Source organism: Jaculus jaculus, chromosome 8, assembly GCF_020740685.1.
Source record: "Jaculus jaculus isolate mJacJac1 chromosome 8, mJacJac1.mat.Y.cur, whole genome shotgun sequence".
NCBI classification, from domain to species: Eukaryota; Metazoa; Chordata; class Mammalia; order Rodentia; family Dipodidae; genus Jaculus; species Jaculus jaculus.
The window spans coordinates 130,139,096-130,146,779 of NC_059109.1; the positions used below are offsets into that span (position 1 = coordinate 130,139,096).

At 45.4% G+C, this 7,684-nt stretch overlaps 1 protein-coding gene across 2 annotated transcripts in view; it reads right to left on the reverse strand.

Moving 5' to 3' along the window:
• LOC101600662 (activity dependent neuroprotector homeobox) overlaps nt 1-7,684 on the reverse strand; it is a 32,142-nt gene extending 24,458 nt beyond the window's left edge. Inside the window, exons 1-2 of one of the 2 annotated variants that reach the window (XM_045156479.1) lie at nt 7,622-7,684; nt 5,606-5,777 (exon numbers count right to left, since the gene is read on the reverse strand). The gene's annotated coding sequence lies outside the window, so the exon portion shown is untranslated. The remainder of the gene's footprint in view (nt 1-5,605; nt 5,778-7,621) is intronic. The other variant, XM_045156480.1, reaches the window with a different exon arrangement.

Below are 7,684 nucleotides of genomic sequence, written 5' to 3' on the forward strand. Positions count from 1 at the left end.
TAACCTTCTAACTTCAAGGTTCACATGAAATTGTATTTGAAAATGGACATGGTGCCTAAATACTTGACAAGAAAAGACACTGAAGACAAATGTATCTAGACAGATGTATCTAGATTTAGGAAGAAGGCAAGATGGGGGCATGTTCTAATTCACTCCATTTTAATTAGGTATTGTGCAAGGTAGGGACTGTCTGCTGCCTGTGTTAGAGCTCAAGACACTGTCATCAGTCAGGTGAACAGGCTAGTTTCAGATAAACATGAAAAAGGAAATCATCATGTGGGCCTGTGAGGTCAAGCAAACATGTCCACTCATGATCCTTACAGGCTGCCACATCCTTGCATCTAAATGATGTTTGATATTATTTCATCCTCTAATTTATCCTGCTCTACCAAAGCTACTCAGAAATAACTTTCCCACAGCAGTAAGAAATGCAATTTTTTCCACCATTCTTAATTGGATTAATTTCTCTAAACCATGTTATCAAGCTAGTTTTCAAAGCCATTTCCCATCAGACTTAACCAAAAGTGAATTTTTTGGGTTTTTCGAGGTAGGGTTTCACTCTACCCCAGGCTGACTTGGAATTTACTATGTAGTCTCACTGTGGCCTTAAATTCACAGCAATCCTCTTACCTCTGCCTCCCAAGAACTGAGATTAAAGGTACACACCATTATACCTGGCTTAAAAAAAAAAAAAAAAAAAAAAAGCAAAACAAACATGTTTTTAGGAGCTGGAGAGACAGCTTAGCAGTTAAGACACTTGCCTGCAAAGCCTACTGAGCTGGGTTTAACTCCCCAGTGCCCACATAAAGGCAGATGATCTGGAATTCCTTCACTATGTAGTCTCAGACTGGCCTTGAACTCACAGCAATCCTCCTACCTTGGTGTCCTGAGAGGTGGAATTAAAGGTGTGTACCACCACAACAGGCAGAGATAGAGAGAGAATGGGTGCGCCAGGGCCTCTAACCTCTGCAAACAAACTCCAGGTACATGTGCCACTATGTTCACATGGCTTTATGTGGGTACTGGGGAATTGAACTCAGATCATAAGGCTTTACTGGCAAGTGCCTTAACTGCTGAGCTATCTGTCCAGCCCTGATCTCCAACTTCCTGCCTCTATCTCCCCAGTGCAGGGATCAAAAGATGTGCCACTACACCAGGTGTATGCAGTGCTCAGAATGGAACCCAGGTAAGTAAGCACTCTACCAACCAAATCACATCCCTAGCTCCAAAGGTAGCTTTTCAAAAGTATTTTTGCAGCAGGGAAGTTTTACTTACATTTTTCTTGCTGTTTTTAAGTATAAGCCATCTTCATTCAGAAGTGAGTATTCCCTGGCCCCAGCTCAATATATCCAAAAAGAGCAGCCCTTAGTCCCAGCAATCAGGGAGGCAGAATCCTAGTAGGAGTACTGCTGTGAGCTCTGGGCCAGCCTGAGACTACGCAGTGAATTACAGGTCTGACTTAGGGTGAGACTCTACCTCAACAACAACAGTGGAGTTGAAGCCTCTCTTGGCACTAGACAGAAGTTTCTTTAGTCACGCACCAAAGGTTAGTCTCTCAAGTCACCAGCTCTCACTAGAAAGACAGCCTTACAGATTTTCAAGGGAAGCACAGGCTCTACAGGCTATCAGAGCACAGAGGGTACAGAAAGAAAGAAATGCAGGCTGGGGAGGTGGCTCAGTGGTTAAAGGTGCTTGCCTGCAAAAGCCTGCTAGCCTAGGTTCAATTCCCTAGTATCCATGGAAAGCCAGATGCACAGGGTGGCACATGTGTCTGGAATTCTTTTGCAGTGGCAAAAGGCTCTGACACACCCATTCATTCTCATTAATATTCTCTCCCTCTCTCAAAAAAGACAAATGTCAGCTATGACCTAAGCACAAGCAGATGCTCAGAGAAGAGAAGGAAAAAGACTGCCAGAAACTGAAAGACTGGGAGAAGCAACGGAACCAAAAGCAAGGTTTCTTTTCAGGTCATATCCAGGGCCTTCCAATCAGACAGATGCTACTTCAACTCACTGCCACCTACATACTCCACACACCTATACTCTCCACTATGCGTGCCCACATGGACTGATGGGTGTAAGCACAAACACAAAACAGCACTAAGAAGTTATGAGAAGCCATCGCCTGACTGAGCTCTTATTTGCCAAACAGCTATGCACAGACCTGGGAACCTGTCCAGACAGTCTGTGGCTCACTACATGTGTAATGCCTTGACTTCTCTACTTCAAAGTACTGAGATGCTCAGTCTTTCCTTTGTCAACTACACCCAAGGCTTCTTTGCGCTGCACTTTATTTCCCAAGCTATGATTTCTGACACACCGCTGGCATTTCCCTCAGATTCCAGGACTGCTCAAGCAACTGTCCTAGAATTAGTGTAGAGACCAGGAACACCAAGGAAGTGTAGGAGAGCCTCTCAAAGAAACTGACATAAATGAATCCAGAAATATTACAGTAGTCACTATGGCCATAAACACCATGGCTTATTTTACTAAGATGTCTTAAAGATCAAGGTTTTCCCCCATTCTTGAAGAACTTCGCAGCTCAGTCCGTGAGCGTGGGGCTCTGGCTCCTACTAGCTTCCACCACTAGCTTCTACACCACACGCAGAGCGCAGATGACTACGCCCTTCCGCACGCTGTAGTGAGAGCTCTGCGGAGTCATACTACAAGCTCTTACAAAACCAGGGGAGAAAAACTACACAAGTTTATATCATGCTAATAAAATATCCAGGCTTTTCAATTACTTACAATTAAATCATTCCCACAAAAGAAACCTTTCACCTCCTGTAATACCCTCAGGCAGGCAAATCAAAGTTAAACTTTTGTTTGTTAGTTCGAGGTCTTACTCTACCCAGGCTGACCTGGAATTCACTATATAGTCTCAAGGTGGCCTTGAATTCATGGCAGTTCTCTTACCTCTGCTTCCTAAGTGCTGGGATTAATGGCATGTGCCACCATGCTTGGCTCAAAATTAAATTCTTACTCACAATATTTTACCTTCTGTAAGATAGAAAAGGCTCTTATGACATTCTTCTAAAGTCCTTTGGAAGTCTAGGTAGAACAAGTAGTAACTTACCTCACAACAGTCATTAGCACCTTTTGAAAATATTTAATTCCTTAAAATCTAAACAAATTAAAAAATGGAAACCGTGACATCCTTTATTCCGTTCTTCAATATATTTTGTCCAATCTAAATTTTTTTTGCTTTTTCAAGTTAAGTTCTCACTCTAGCTCAGGCTGACCTGGAATTCACTATAATCTCAGGGTGGCCTCGAACTCATGGTGATCCTACTACCTCTGCCTCCTGAATGCTGGGATTAAAGGCGTTGCACCACAACGCCTGGCTCCCAATCTACCTTTTTAAGAACTACTTTATTTATTTTAGAAAGACAGAGAACGGGCATGTCAGTGCCTCTAGCTGCTGCAAACAAAATCCAGACACTTGTGTCACCTTTTTCATATGGCTGTATGTCGGTACTGGAATCAGACCTGGGTCCTTTAGCTTTGCAGACAACCGCCTTAACTGCTAAGCCATGTCTCCAGCCCAAACTAGGACCCGTGTGCCCTCCCTACCCAGGTAGGGTCTCACTCTAGCTTAGGTTGACCCAGAACTTGAACCCACAGCAATTCACCTACCTCTCTGCCTTCTGAGTGCTGGGATTAAAGGTGTGTGCCACCATGCCTAGCCTAATCTACATTTCTAATATGACTATCATTCCCAACTCAAAACTCAAAAAAGTCTCTTATGTGTATATAAGTACAGACACACCCACCCTTCAGTTAATGGGCTCCATCTGCCATTGTCATTATAACTTATGCTGTTGTGCATATATGAGTCTAAAAGGCAAAACAAATACGAAACAGAACAACAAAAACTTATTCTCCAGTTTTTAACCACTTCCCCTGTCCTACATTAATATTTTAATTTCTCCAAAACTGTGAGTTACTTTTAACAGCTATGCCCAAAATTCATTACAAGGAAGTCATTTTCTTATATGGTATGCCTATGAATGCTTTAGTAAACAAATATAAGCAACCAACTACCTAGTAGGTTACTTTCAAGGGGTGCTGAAACAATTTGTTATCACTTCAGAGTTTACAAATACTCTGACTACTTTTCTTAGAGTCTGGTAAGAAAAAAAGAAATTTAAGGCAAGTGTAACCATAATGGGTGAATTTAAAAGCTAATTTTGGATCTACATGTCAAGCGGTCATTAGAGAGGCACCGCCTGACTGACCAAGTTCTGTTTAGGGACTTAAGCAAAATCAATGACTTGTTAGAACATTTCTAACCAAAGTAAAGATAAAGGATTTTTTACTTATTTATTTGCAAGCAGAAAGAGAGAATGGGCATGCCACAGCCTCCAGCCACTGCAAACGAACTCCAGACACACATGCCCCTTGTGCATGTGGCTTATGTGGCACTTGGAGAATCGAACTGGGGTCCTTTGGCTCCATAGACAAACACCTTAACCAGTAAGTAACATCTCTCCAGCCCAGGAATGTTGATTAAAGTTCACTTAAACAGAAAATTCATTTTCCCCATGTTAGCTCAACTGAGGACATTGACACCAAGAATCCTTGTCTATATACACTGCACAACTCAGCCTTCCTCAGAGCCCTCTTTTTGTGCGTGTCCAACCAGCAGAAGCATTGACACTGAAGAGACATGCTTTCCCAAACCCACATTTCTCATGTAAGGGGAAAACTCCTATCAGCACCAGGGACACCTGTCACCACTGTGTCTTATTTATAATGTAACACAAACCACCATCCACACACCTCAACTCATACATCTGAACAGGAAACTCTTCAAACTACTCGTTTTAAAACTGAGGAAACTGTATCAAAAATGGTATTACTGGCCAAAATTACATGTCTAAAATTACTAAATAGTACTTTTAATTACAAATACTTTTAATATTCAATGTTGGCTCCTGTAGTTACTCATAACTGTAAAATGAATATTAGTCTCTAGAGAAATTACCTGTACCAAGATGCATGCCTTCTTCCCCAAACTCAGCAAAATATTACATGGTAGCAATCACCCAATGAAAATTTCATCTTTAAGCTTAACTGGCTAGCTACCTATCACATACACACACCCATTCATGTGTCATCAATCTACCCAGCACCTCCAAGTGAAAATCCACAGGTATCAACCATCACCACCACCCAGCTTTGGTAGCAAGGACAAGTACAAAGAAAGGAACACTCTCATCTGATCATCTTTGAACAAACCCAGAGCCTCATAAGCTAGGCAAGCTCATCACCAGTGAGCCAACCCCCATCAGGGAACTGAGGCTTTTAGAAGCTTAGCAGCTTGCATTTGGTCATCCAAGTAACAGTAACTACGTATGGCTCATGTACAACAGTGCGGAATGCATATGATTACAATGTCAGTAACTTTGAAAATTTCTCTTAAACAAGCTGCAAGCCATTCCTTAAGTGTTCGGAGCCCACTACTGCAACCAGTTCTAACTGGTTCCTTGAGGAATGTAGCCAGGCTGAAATTATGGAACTGCTGATTTTGGTGGTAACCAAGGTGCAAGAAGTCTGGCTTCCCTGGAGCTGCAGTGCCCACCCTCCAAAATGAAGATACCCACCGGTGTGAATTGACAATGTAGTCCAAAGAGCAAGGCAGGAAACGGAGTGCAGATCCTCAAAATGGCAGTACAGGGCATAACCACTAGGCCACCTATCAGTTCAGTACAAGTACAACCCTGTGTATCATGGTGCAAAAGCTGGGGCCTAGGTTTCGCATTGTGCATCTCACACCTATGGAAATAACAAGAGGAGTAAAATCTATAGAAATCAGCACCCTAAGAAAGTGGGTGTTCACAGAAGACTGGTGTCAACACTTGCAAAGGTGGTTGGCTACTAACAAATCGCTGTAAAGCTAAGTTGGAAGGGAACAGTTTTACAGTCAACTCTGTTGAGTTTGACAATGAAGAACTCAATATGGGCTTGATGTTTACCAACAAGGCTTTGCAAATCATGACACCATCTCTCATACACCCCACAAAATCCTTCAAGAATGACTTTTAATTCTGAAAGAGTTAGACAGGTATGGACTCACCAGCAATGCCCCAAACATGTCAATCTCAGGCTTTAAACACTCCCGTCTACAACCAGACCTTGGAAAGAGGTTGTCACACTCAAAGTTTAAGGTGAGGAATTCTAGAGAAGGGAACCCATGACCTAAGGATATGCCAAGGTGATTCATCAAGAACAAATGCAGATTGTCTGAGGGTCAAGTTTTGAAAAGTAGAAAGAAAACTTCCAAAATGCAGAGTGGATGTTTCAAAAGAAACGAAATCACTGTTCTGGACTCAGTCCTTCGCCATGTTGCTGTCAGCTCACCAACTAAGAGTGCCAGTGTGTCTTGCTGGGCCCATTTTCCCATGGTCTGTAGAAGGCGCTGTGAAGCACATCCTGTTCTAGCTCTGGGGCCCTTCCCCCCTCTGCAGCCTTACCCAGTGCAGAGAATGCGCCCCCTACTGACTCCAACACTCATTGCCTTTAGCCGACTTGGCTGCGGTGCATTTTGGGTGGGGGCTGGTATTTTCTCCATGGCCATAAACCAGAAGCAACAATGCAGATTTATAAAGAAACTGCACAAAGCTACCCAAGAGATCGCTCCTCCCTCATTTTGAAGGTTCAAGACCCAAGAGGCACCAGGGATGGGAACTGGGTATGTAGGGCTGGACAGCATTAAAAATGGCTAACACAGGAAACAGTTTGGTTCTTTTTCCCTCTTAAGCCTTTGTCTGTGAAATGGGGTTATGGCAAGAACTGTATAGAGGAACTGGTGACTGCAAGACATTAAGACTTTGGGGGTGTACAGCAGGTTAGAGAAGAAAGAAAGACTCCAGAGCTCGATCTTGGACAGCAGAGGAAGAGAAGCAATCGCGCCTTTTCCAGCAGTCAGGCATCCAGGTTGGGGGGGGGGGGAGGGAAGCAGGCAGGCAGCCCAGAGGAAAGGGGAGGTGAATAAGAGGGTACTCAAAGAACTACTACCCATTCATTGCATTTACCAAATCTTTCCACAACCTCCTAGACTTCCATTTTTCTGCCATCTTACTGCAAAGTTGGGAGTCTTGAACGCTCCTAAGACATCGGGCTGTCCAGGCAGCCAAGACTGAGAGAAAGAAGAGGGTGATGGACGAGTGTGTTCAGATTAGGAGGGAAGGTGGTATGTCGCTGGGGGACGGGGTTGGGAAACAGGACTGCACCCGGAGGCTCAGACTTTCCCTCCAGGCCATGCACGCTCTCCGGCCCCCTCCCCCAGCTAAGGTGGGCAGAGCCGTCAGAAGGCTCGTTCCGGGTATTTGGGGTGTGCGTGGGGGGCCTGCTGGGGGGAGGGGGCGGGAGGGATTTAGTGGAAGGGACGCACAAGCTGGGTTCGGATTGGGGGCGGGGTGGGGAGGATGCCACTCGCTGCAGGACCCCGGTGCTCGGGCGGGCAGTGGCCTGGGCGGCTCTCGGGGCGGCCCGGGCTGCAGGAGCGGCGCCGGGAGCGGTCCCGCCGGCGCGCGGCGTGCACTGGGCGGCCGGGCCAGCAGCACAATGCGCTGCGCCCGAGCGGCGGCGGGCAGGGCAGGGCCGCGACGCGGGCTTACCTTGACTCGGCCTCCAGGCGTGCGCGGGGCCGGCGTGCTCGGGGGCCGGGCGGCGGCGGCGGG